This window comes from Cupressus sempervirens, chromosome 7 (genome assembly GCF_028749045.1).
Source record: "Cupressus sempervirens isolate cs-2001-9-10 chromosome 7, ASM2874904v1, whole genome shotgun sequence".
Lineage (NCBI taxonomy): Eukaryota > Viridiplantae > Streptophyta > Pinopsida > Cupressales > Cupressaceae > Cupressus > Cupressus sempervirens.
The window spans coordinates 14,578,979-14,592,106 of record NC_143124.1 but is presented as its reverse complement, the minus strand read 5'-3'; the positions used below and the strand labels follow the sequence as shown (position 1 = coordinate 14,592,106).

General features: G+C 34.4%; 1 pseudogene; it reads right to left on the bottom strand.

Moving 5' to 3' along the window:
* The window catches only part of LOC149545179 (cellulose synthase-like protein H1), a 63,818-nt pseudogene extending 51,949 nt beyond the window's left edge, over positions 1-11,869 (bottom strand).
* Positions 11,870-13,128: the final 1,259 nt, after the last annotated feature.

Here is a 13,128-nt window from a genome sequence, read left to right as displayed (position 1 = left end):
CACTAACATGTGGAACTTTAAGGAACCCCATAATAGGAGGGCAATCTTTTTTGCAATCTAAGTAGGATGCAATTATTGCTGATTTCTACCTGCATGGAGAGCTTGAACATCAAGAAAGCATCTGACTATTCTATGGGCTTACATTGGTGTGATGTTGGCTATCATCGAGGATCTCATATATTACCATTTTCTAGGTCTTACTAATGAAATCTATGGGTATAGTAGTAAACAAATTTTGGTGACAGGAATTTTTAGGATGTTTGTGGAATAATAACAAACCATATTTTCAAAAAGAAAATGCTATGTCAAATGCAATGTATCCAATGCCACCCCCTCTTCCCTCCCCAACAATCGCATCCCTTTCCCCAATGAATTCGAGAGATGTGTCCCTAAATTGAGCAGTTTCAACTTTCAAGTTCCTACATCCTGAATATAATGTGTACACACACAGAGAGAGAGAGAGAGAGAGAGATATATATATAGACACACACACACACACACACACACACACACACACACACAGATATATATATATATATATAGACACACACACACACACACACACACACACACACACACACAAAAGAGAAAAAGCATTACACAACATAGGCAAAATGTCCACAACATGGAAAGGCGTTGTCCTCTGGAGCTATTGCTGGCATTGCACCAATGTTGGAATGTTAAAGTCTCTTGTACACAAATAATATGTTTAAGTGCAATTTGAAAAAAATTCATTATGTCCATGATTCACTATTCTAGTAATCACACGATGATTGATTAGGGAGGATTGAAGTAATTTAAGATAGTGAATACATGGCCTCTATCATGGCATTTCCAAGGATCGATTCCATGCACCTCCTGCAGCTCCAAGCAGCTCAAATGAAACCCTTTCTTGCACTGATCACAAAACTTCAATTCTCCCAAGCCCTCACAAACCAAACAAACAACTGAAACCTCATCCAAATCTTTTCTCCTATCTCTTGAGGTCTTCACCCTATGTGCCTTAACACTCTTCTTCCCATTTTTTCGTTTTCACAGTTCTGTTAAAAATCATTGCAAATAGAAAGATTGCAAGAAAGATAACACCAATTCCTACCATCTTCAAAATCCTTTAGATCAACAATAATGTGCTATAATATTTATGGATCATGACAAGGATAGTATCTCTCATGCTGTGAGAACTGGCTTGAAATGAGAAGATGACCATGCATCCATGCTTTATTGTAGTAGTTTGTGTGTCAGGTTTCATAAGGTAAAAAATCTGCAAGAATATAAAAATAAAGTATCTCAACTTGAGAAAGAACTGGAAGTTGACGACAATGAAGCTCTAGTAATCTCATCAAATTTTATTTCTTGCAATTACAAAATCTTGGATGAGAAAGAAGTTCAGAAAGGAATGACTCCACCTCAAGAAAACTAGACCTCAGCAACTAAAAAGAGCCAAGACAACATTGAAGATCACGAGAGTTCAAATGGCAAAGAGTTGCTATAGTCTTTCTTCACTCTAGAGGTAGAAATTTTTAATCTTAGAGGTATGGAAAGCCATCTTATTCCAAAAAGGTTTAATAATAAATATTTTTCAGATTTGTGTGCAAAACCAGAATATGAGAATTTGGTTTTGTAGGAAGAATAGACAAAAATGGTTCTTTACATCCCAAAAGTTGTAATAATCTTATTTGGGAATCATTTTATTTTAAAGATGAGGTAACACCTCTTAATAACTATATGCATGGAAAGCTTTTGCTGAAAAAGTGTGACCATACTTTGATGTAAAATTAATGTGCGTGCATATGCAACTTAGAATGAAAGTTATGGTTTAATTACAAGAAGAGGATGTTCTATCTTTTGACAAGAACAATAATTGTGATTTGAAAGAATCTTAAACCACACTCTAGGACTAACCATGCAGAGATGATTTGTGAACCTAATTTAACCAAACTCTCTTCACAAGTTGAAATTATAAGAGATAAATATCTTTCTTCCCTGGATGCACATATCAGGTTGAAGGTAAAATGCTTCTTGCAATAACAAAAATCTCTATAGCTCTCGTAGCTAAAAAAAAATGTAAGAAGAATATTACATGGTCATTTACTTCAAGCTCAGTTGTTTGTTATTGATAAATGGTATTAATGAGAAAGAATGGTCTTTCGATTCAAATTTATTAGACATGCCTTTAGACAGAAACTCCTCAACAATGCCAGACTACTTGAATTAATGTGAACGATTGAATAAAGACTATGTATAGTGTATACCTATTGGTGTGTAAGGTTGCTTGGTTGCTGGTATATTGAAGAGTATAGTGTGCAGTATTAATGCAAAACTTAAGCTGTTGTAGAAGGCAGCAACAGAATCAACAAGACAAAGTTATTGCATATGCAAAATTGACACATTGAGTTCCTTAATTTTTTGCAATAAAGATAGAGTTTTCTACATTTGGCACAATGAGGCATTTGTTGACTAAATATGTGCCATAATTTTTTGTGTGGATGATTACGCATTCTACACTGAGCAATGTTCGACAGATATTTTTGGGCCCCAAAATAGTTGTATTCTACACTAGAAAGAGGTTTGTAGGTATCTCCAACATGTTTCATTCATATATCAGTTGGTTTGGAATCAAGAGACAGGCATGCCGACAAGCTCACAATAAAAGCCTAACAAGCTTCAGTCTTGAAAAATCAAGAACAAAATTTAGTAATGTTTTTCCTTTTAATTTTTTATTATAACTGAGATAGCTAATTAACTGCCAATCAGGAAATATTAACCAATATGCTATTAGATTCAATTGAATACAACATAAAAAATTACAATTGAGATTCAATTTAGATAAAAATTAAAATTAAAAGTATGATTTATTTTACAATTCTACAAGGAAAGTATTCAAAAAATGTTGATGATGCAATCAAGCCAATCCCTTTATATTTTTTTGAATCAAGAATAAGCCAAGAAAATAGTGTCTCTTCCAGAAACTGCAAAATTGTTTTTGGTGACGAAGAAGGGAGTACAAGCAATCACCTAATTTATTTAAAACATGGTTTTTTGAATGTGCAAATAAAAGATGTCAAATTGGACATACCAAAAGGTGGTGTAACCCATTTCTGTTGATTCTAAAAATGATTTTATAAAAGATGGAGCTTTTTTGGGGCTTCTAGTTTTATATCCAGATTTGGTAGGCTTTCCCCAAGGTGAAACTAAAGGTCGGCCTCCTTTTTTTCCTCCTTCACCTCCTCCATGAGGATGATCCACTAGATTCATAGCAACACCTCGAACAATAGGACGTCTGCCCAACCACTGGCTTTGTCCTACTTTATAAAGCTCCCCTGCTCCATGGTTGGGATTGGAAACCATACCGATAGTGGCTCTACATCGAGAGTCTAAGACCTTTTCAGCATTAGAAGGCAACCGCACAAGACTATGAGTTTCATTTTTCTTCACTATTTTAGCATAGGTTCCTGCAGCTCGACACAACTGTGCACCTTGACCTAGCAATAATTTGATACTATGTATAAACGTTCCCAAACACATATCAGCTAATGGTATGCAATTTCCTATGATAAAGAATTAAATGGACTACACAAAATTTGAAAAAGATTCAAATCCCTTCAAAAGGTTACAAATCTTCAAGCTAGATTTATAGAGCTTGACAGTGGAAGAACAAAATCAAGCCACTTCTTTGCATGTACAAGTCTATCTTCTTTTGCGTGCACGAAAAACTCCAAAAAAATGCAAATGATCCTACACACGCTAAAAAAAACAAACATGAAATGTTTAATTTTTTTTTACATCTAAGCCCCCTGTTGGTTGAAATTTCGACCAACATGGGGCTTAGATGTAAAAAAATGAATTTTTTGCCTTCTACATTCTAACCAACCTAAAAAAATTTAGTTGATGGTCAAAAATTTTGGTAGAAAAATAAGGTCAAATGTACTAGTGCATGTAGACACTTAGGATAATGCATATTCATATAAGCTATCATGTAGACACCTAGGATTTTGCATATTCATATGAGTTGTCATGTAGACAACACAGTAGTTTGCACTCCAATTGAACACATGTTGTCTACTACATCTCTTTATGAGATACAACTTTTCATTCTTATCCTCTTATTGTTGCACATACATTCATGCAGAGTGAAGGATAATCCACTCTTGGTGGACATGTGCTTAGTTGTTATGCATATCTCTTTGCTAACTCCTAGTCATATTAGTTGCCTTTATATACAACGAACTTTTATAATGTATTCATCCAATTATCTGATATCCAATCATTTGATATCCATTCTCATTTGATTATGAGTTGTCTCTCTTGTGCTATCTACTAAGCTTCTTGATCTTGGTGTTGAATTATTTCCTTAGGAAAAAATTTACATGGTATCAGAGCTATGCCAAATTCTTGCATGGTATTAGAGCCATAGGAGTTTCATTGCATAACCATTGGAGAGATTTTTTTTTGCAGGTCAAGATTGGAGCTTGCTAGTGCAAATTAGATATTAGCATTACATTCAGAAGTTCAAAAAAACCCCAAATCGACTTTTGTTTCATTAAATTTGGACATCTGAGGTGAAATCTAGAGTCATTTGATTTTTGGAGGTGTGGTAGTGGTGATTTAGGAAAAATAATTACAAAGGTGATTTTCAAACAACGATATCTCCCTCATATGGACTCCTTTTTTCAAGCAATTTATTTTTCATTTTGGGGAAGAATTTCATGATCTACACATTGGTGCAGGTTGTTTGTGATCTCTATCCTTGAATTTTACTAAAAATTGCCAATCCCAATTTTTACAAGTTTAGAGGCTTCATTGGGGCTCATATGGACACATATTTAGGTGCAATTTTTTTGAAAGTGTATAAGTTTTTGTCTACTTTCTAGATCTGGTATCAGTTTGGAGTAATTTTGGGTAGACATAGTACTTTCAAAATTTGGTCATTTTTGGCCTATTTTTTCAATTGTACTTAATTTAGATCCTTGGGAGATCTGGTGTCTTATGTACTTGAGTCTGTCATAGCTTCATCTTTTCTCTTGTAACCTTCAAAACTAGAAGTCTACTTTGGTCTATTTTGACAAGTGGCTATTGTACCTGCACTAAATATAAAGTGCCAAAAGCATCACTTTTGAGGGGGGTTCTTTGATTGAGTGAAAAGGGGGGTTGTGTCTTGTGTTCTTGTCTCTCTCTTTCTTTCTTATTCTCTTTTAATTTTTTGCATCATGGGTTCACCTAAAACTCCACTTTTAACTTCACACAATTATACTACATGGTGTGTTGCATAAAAATGTAACTAAAGGAAAACACATTAAGAAACTAATACATCTTCCTACATTATCATGCAAACCTCAAAATATGAAAGAAGACATGTAACATAAAGACAACATGAAATTACAATGACTCAAACTACTAATGCAAACCTCATGAAATCATCAAGTGTAGATGATTTCATTGTTGTGGGATGTGGTTGCTCACAAATCCAGTAGCATAACAATGAGGTAGATGGTAGATTGTGGAAATGAGGAGAAGGCTCTCCTTTTATAAGAAAATGGATGGCTAAGATTGAATGCAAGATGGAGGGCTAAGATCTCTCAGGATCAATGAGTTGTCAATGAGGTGGAAGACAAGTAGACTCCATATGGATTAGGGTTTTGACCATTCAAAGGGGGCAATATGCTCACACATGTGTGAGCAACCTTTGATGGTGACATGTCAATGACAAATGTAAGAGGTGTGTAAGATCATGTTTCCTCACACATGTGTGAGACACCTTGGAAAGTGACATGATCAATGAGGTGTGAGAAGCATGGCTTCTCACACATGTGTGAGACAACTTGATTCATATGTGAAGGGGGACAAGGTTGTAAGAGGCATGCAAGATATGAGGGATAAGGAAAGTGTGAACATCTCTCACACATGTGTGAGGATTCCTCACACATGTGTGAGAACACACTTAGGATCAAGAGGTGATTAGCTAGGATGATTATGAAAAGAAAGCATGATTAGGAAGTGGGTAGGTTTAGCAAGATGGGTTAGGTAGGCTAGTGAGGTTAGGTGAGGGTTAAATGTAGTAGCCATGTGCTCAAATAGGATTAAATGCAATATTTAATTCCTAGTGGGATTAGGAGGGAATTAATTAAGTGACATACTTAATTAAAGTGAAAGGGGTTAGATGCAAGTGGGAATAGGTTAGGATTTAAATAAACCTTAGTTTATTTAAATCAAGGTAAGGCGAGTGTAATTAAATAAATGTAAAATTTATTTAATTAAGGTAGGGGAATTAAATAAATATTAAATATTTATTTAATAGGCTAGGAACAGGTTTTGGACAAATTTTGGTGTCTACACATGGAAAGATATTGTATGGAGTAGACTAATGGAAAAAAGTTTAAATCTATATGTCGATGGTACGATTGTAAAACCCACTGATCTTGATGCACAAGTTGATTGGAAAATTGATTGGGACAAACTTGAAGGGTTGTATGGTAAGGTGGATGAGGAAAAGGGATTCCAAATTGAGGATGATCTACTTCTATTGGATCCTAAGAACTTTGACACAATTCAAGACTATCTCAACAAAGCCAATTAATTGAGAGCACTAGTTAAGGATTGTGGTAATCCCATGAAGGATGATAGATTGATTCATCAAATGTTGAAGAGGCTACCTTTAGAGTATGCATTTTTTGTTTTCAATTACAACACTCACAAGTTGACCATGGGAAGTGCCTTCACTAAGCCTTCATTTGATGTATTTGCAGAAATGTTTATGTTGGAACAATCCAAGTTGATAGATATGGGAATTCTCAAGTCATCAAAGTCTAAAGCATTGTTGGCTAGTAATGAGAACCAAACAAATCAAGGCGGAAAAAGTTTCACCAACAAGAAGAAAAAGCAGTGGAAGCCAAAATCATAATTAGAGACACAACAATCTTCCTCCTAACAATAGGCAATTCTTCTTCCATCAAGAAGGGAAAAAACAAGAAGAAGGATAAACAATTTTGTGCATATTGCAAGAAACCAAATCATGATGAGCATCATTGCAAGACTAAGAGAATAGATGAGTTGGAAAATTTACTTAGGAAGAACAAAATCAATGTGCCAAATGCTTCCAAGGATTCAAATCCATCCACTTCAAAGGGAAAAGGGAAAGCACTTATGGCAAGTTCAAGTTCTTCAGGGGAATGGATTCTTGACTCGGGTGCCTCACATCATATGGGTTCTTCAAAAGGATGCTCTTCTTCATTGGAGCAATCTAAGGTACCTCACATATTTGTAGGGAATGATACACAAGTTGAAGTTAGAGGGAAAGGACAAGTTGAGATGGAAAATGGAGAGTTCAAAGATGTTCTCTATGTTCCTAACCTTAGCGCTAATCTCCTTTCAATTTACCAAATCACTCACTATGGAGGTGGAAATAAAGTTGAGTTCCTTCCTAATTCAATAATGGTGTGAAATCTTAAGGATGATTCATTGGTTGTATTGGGTAAAGTTAATCATGACACAAGGCTTTATTCTTTCTTCCACTTTGTGCTTAAGTCTCCTTCATGTGCCTTGTTGACACATTCACAATCACAAAGTAAATAATGGCATAAGCGGTATGGACATCTTGCCTTCTGCTATCTTCATCAACTTAGCTCAAAAAATATAGTCAAAGGTCTACCTACAATCAACTTTTCTAAGGGTGAATGTTCAACTTGTTCAATAGAAGAGAAGTTTGACAAAGGGAAGTCTTCGAGGGCATTAGTTGTTCTTGAGTTGGTTCATACAATTCTAGCAGGCCCTTTTTCAGTGACATCAATTAGCAAGGGTCACTATGTCCTCACTTTCATTGATGACTTTTCATGCTACACATGGGTATACTTTCTTGATCACAAGAATGAAGTGTTTGATAAGTTTCTAGCCTTCAAGAGTCATGTTGAGAAGAAATCATGTAAAGCCATCAAGGTTCTTCATATGGATAATGAAAGTAGATATGTGAACTCAAGACTTAGATACTTTTGTGAACTTGAGGGTATCAATTTTCAAAATCTTGTAGCATTTAGTCCACAAAAGACAAGTTTTTCAGCAATGAGGATTAGAACTCTTAAGTCAATGGTAAGTTGTATGATTCAAGCTAAATCTCTTGATCCATCACTTGAGGTAGAAGTTATAAGTAGTGCCAATCACATCCTTATTAGGTCTCCTCATAATGTCTTAGATGGAATGACTCCTTTTGAGGCATGGTGCAGAAGAAAGCTAGTTGTAAAATATTTATAGAGTTTTTGGTTGTCCTACATGGGCAAACATATCTTCAAGGGAATGCAAGGCACCACCACCAAGGCCTTGTACTTTCATTGGATATGAAGAAAGTGTTAAGGCATATAGACTTATGGATCTTGAGATTCACGAGATATTCATAGAGAGGAATGTTCACTTTGAGGAATGTTCACCTAGCTTATCCTCTAATACTCTCTATACTTCATACATTGTGGAAACTGATAGTGATTCAACAGGTTCAGATGTGGGGGATCCTTTTGATAGATGTAGGATGAGGTCACAACATAAGTAAATTCCACATGCATATATTGCCACAGTGATAGGTCCATGTAATTTAGTACAATTGGGTACACCTTGTCTTACAGTTTTAGCATCAAGGGATGACTACTTGATAGATATTTTAGGTTTTTTTGTGGAGTCCTACATAGCAGATCTAGCAAACATTATTGATGATATACATCTTCTCTTTGATGAAGAAGATCCTTCTTCAATTTTTATGAGGGAACACTCTAACCCTTTATTCCATTCTCTACATTATCCATCTTACAAGGTTGATATGATTGTGGATCCTTATGTACAATAGTTGAAGGAGGTCTCTTTATCATTCAAGGCGACAGTTGATTCTTTAGGATATGTTCTACATCCATCCTTTCTAGATCTGAACTTTTTCTTTTCAGCAGTATTGGAAGGGGTGACTGTCAGTATCAACACAGTGATAGTTGAGAAATTTGTAATGATACCATTTGTCTTTAGGATTCTTTCTACACATTGGGGAAGCATCACATATGTACCTATGACATTATTTCTTCCTAAGGGGAGGAATATTATTGAACAATCATGGATCAACTTCTACATTCATCTTGTAGCAACTATCACTGATGGGCATTATGTATTGAGAGGGGACTACCTTATCTTTTTTCTTCTTCTTCTACTTCTTCTCTCTTATTGTGGGGGGGGGGGCACTTTTTCTCTTATGGGGTTTTTTCCTTCTCATACTTCTCTATTGTATATACATGATGTATGTTATAATGGGGGGGGTCTTAATTACTCCATCCATCCATGCATCTTATTTTTTCATCTCTCTTTTTGGGGGAGGGTTTTTCCCATGGGGTTTTCTCTCTTTCTCCACTTTATGAGATCTTGCATTCTTTTTTAAATTTTGTACATGGGTACCTAACATGGCCTAGTAGTTGGAACCCATATTGCGTTATCATCTAGCTTTTGTGAGCTTAAGTGCATTCCCCTAAGTTGCACTTAAGGGGGGGTGTTGGTGTAATTAAGTATTTAATAATTACACTTTACTTAAGTTTTCTTAGGTTAATGCATTAGCATATTAGTTGTCATGTAGACACTTAAGATAATGCATATTCATATGAGTGTTCATGTAGACACCTCAGAGTTTGCATATTTATATGAGTTTTCATGTAGATAACATAGTAGTTTGCACTCCAATTGAGCACATGTTGTCTACTACATCTCTTTATGAGATACAAATTTGCATTCTTGTCCTCTCATTGTTGCACTTACCTTCATGGACAATGGAGGATAATCCACTCTTGGCAGACATGTGCTTAGTTGTTATGCTTATCTCTTTGCTAACTCCTAGTCATATCAATCGCCTTTATATACAAGGCACTTTTATAATGCATTCATCCAATTATCTGATATCCATTCTCATTTGATCATCATTTGTCTCTCTTGTGATATCTATTAAGCTTCTTGATCTTAGTGTTGAATTATTGCCTTAGGCAAATTCTTACATGGTATCAAAGCTATACCAAATTCTTACATATATATCATTATTTCATGTGAAATATTTGAATTTGGTAAAATAACATGCCATTTACTAAACTTCAATCTCTAAACCAATTTAATGCAAAATATTTGCTATTACATTATCTTTGTCTTCACTTCATTTCATGTGGTGTTGATCAATCTCAGGTGGCAACCCATACAAGCCTTTTCTTCTATGAAAGTAGTTGGTTCCTCCATAAAGAGGGCCTTGGAGTGCTTTTGATCCCTTCCCAATAGTTTGCATACACTCAACACTTCCATTGTTACATCTATAATCATGTAATAACTTGGCCAAAAATGCTATAGAGCTCTTGAATAATCAGTTTAGAAAATATGGTAAATTATTTCTTACTTCTATGAGTATTTTGAACTAGTTTCCAAAGGGATCATCCTTGAGACTTCCATGGAACGCTTAAGGGAATTGAACAAAACCACATTCTTTCTCTCATTTACATTCAAGGAAAAAACACATAGCATGTTGTATAGCTCTGCAATCGGTAACATGCATATCACTATCCAGATTTGGTGTGAAAGAAGCATTTGTCATCAATGCTAAGACTCTTGCCTGAAAACCCAACACCACATCAGATCAGTAAAAATCATGTTAAGAAATAGCATATACTTTCAATACCATCAAAACCTATCATAGTTGACAGTATAATATTATATATTTCATGTTATTCTTCATAGTTGACATTACTATTAAAATTTCCAAACAATTATTCAAAAACTTTTTCAAACACAATTTATACTAGAAACTTTCTAAATAAGTTCTAGAAAGATAAATAACAAAAATCTACTAACCATGGCATTTATGGCATCATCCTTATAAAAATGGTTGACCTTGGGGCATTTCTCTCTAGCAACATATATTAGGTGGGGCAGAGCATCATCTTTCTTGTCATGAACCATTTTGTTTTCATGATTAACCTATACATATAAAGAATTAATAGAGTGAGATATTCGTCCTCTAGAGAAGCTCTTACTATCTTGATTAAAGTTTATACTGCAAAAACATAATCAACAATCATTTTAACTTAATACTCTCCTGATTACATGTACTATACTTGTATGATTTCTAACATCCAAGATTCCATACACAAAACCATCAACACTGTGATGAGAAGTAAAATCAGGTGGAGCTTGTTTTTCTTCCAATGTTTTGCTTATCCTTTTCTTGCAACCTTCATACTCATCCTACAAAATATCATTTAACAATGTTAAGTAGGCATGATGATTTAATAACACAAGAACTATTGATTTTTGTATTTTTTAATCACATCGTCATCACCTTCATATCTTTCCATTCTTGGACAAAATCAAGATCAAATGACTCATTTTCTTTGGAGAAACACATAAAGGTTGACATGTTCTTTATTTTGAACTTTCTACATAATGGTAGCCATTTTTTGGCAAAGCTCAAAGTTTCTACAAGAGAGTAGAAAGTGATGGGAGATGCACCATCATCTGAGATATAACAAGAAAAAATTTCTACTGGATAATCAAGTGTAATAACAAAAAGAATTGTATTGGCAATTATTAATGTAGGCTCCTTGAACAGATATGTTGTAGTGATCATAACATCCACAACAGGAAGCTTGGAAACAGATTCTCCACTATATCTACAAGATAAAAACATAACACAACACCCAAGTTTTTGTAGTGTTTCACAGAGGAATAAACATATATGACCTTCACTCATAGAGAAATAAACATATAAGACCTCCACTTTTTATGATAATAAAACAAATGTGTAAATGAACAAAACTTATTTCTACCTCTCTACAAGCCTCTCTAGGTACTTATAAGATAGATCAGGAACAACAAAATACATTATTGCTATAAGAGATAAAAGTAGACTTCAACATATTAGTGCCATATCAGAGTCAGCTATCAACACATTGAGAAGACTTGTAGTATATCTTATATTGATATATTAGAAACAAATAGCAGCAATTGGAAGGAGACTTCACACAATTCATATTGTTATAATAGAAGTGAAGGTCTAATATATAGTCGTGATCATCTTCGCATAAATCTCATCAATATATCTGAGATAGTTGTGGTACTCTATTTTATTGATGTGTAATATATCTTATCACATCATATTGTAAGCAGTATCAATTGTAAATCATAATCTTTCAATCTTATATTAATTGTTTTCAATTATCATCATTACAAGTCTTGTAAAAGACTTTTAGAGTCTTCTTGGAAGGAATTTTCTTGTCAATTTTTGTGAGTTAATTGTCCCTAATTCCTAAGAATTAGTATAAGGGGATATTACAATATTGATGTCCTTGTCACTAGGTTGTCACTCAATTGTCAGGCAAAAGATGTAAATGCAATCCATTGGTTGGTAGTCATATATTCAATCTAAGCTTGGTGTCTCTTGTTGGTTGTTGTCTACTTATCATAAGTGATTCCTTATTATTGTGAGGTTGATTGTCCTATGATTTTTCCCATCTTGGATTTTCACATAAGTTTACTACTCTTGTGTACTTGTGAAAGATTTCATATTGTGTATTTGTTATAGTTTATGAATAATAGCTCTGTTATAGTTTATGAATAATAGCTCTATTAAAGTTAAATTAAGTTTAAAATTGCATATATTGTTTCACCCCCTATCTCCCTCATAGTTGGTATCAATGTAGGTTCCTTTGAAAAGGTTTAGCAACTTAAGTTAGATCTGTGATAACATAGGATTTTCTTAATTGGTGATGTTGATTTCTCATTCACCATTGTACTCTTGCACTAGACATGTCAAGTAGCTAAAATATTCCATGAGTTGATAGAATCAAGAACATTTGGAGGTGCATGGGATGGTAATCTCACGTTAGTTTTTAATCTAATTTTACTCCTTGCCCATGGAAACTCTTCCACTCGTCTATCCTTGACCAATCTCAAGGACACTATATATATAGTATCTGTGTGTGTTTTTTGTGTATATATATATGGTAGGGAAATGTTTTTGAATAATTTTGTTTAGTATAAAAATATTTATGCATCCATTACCCTATGTTAAGGGGAAGACTTTCAATGAATCCACAAAGAGGAGATAAGTAGGCATTGCCTTCTCATCGTTAGGGAAGGGTT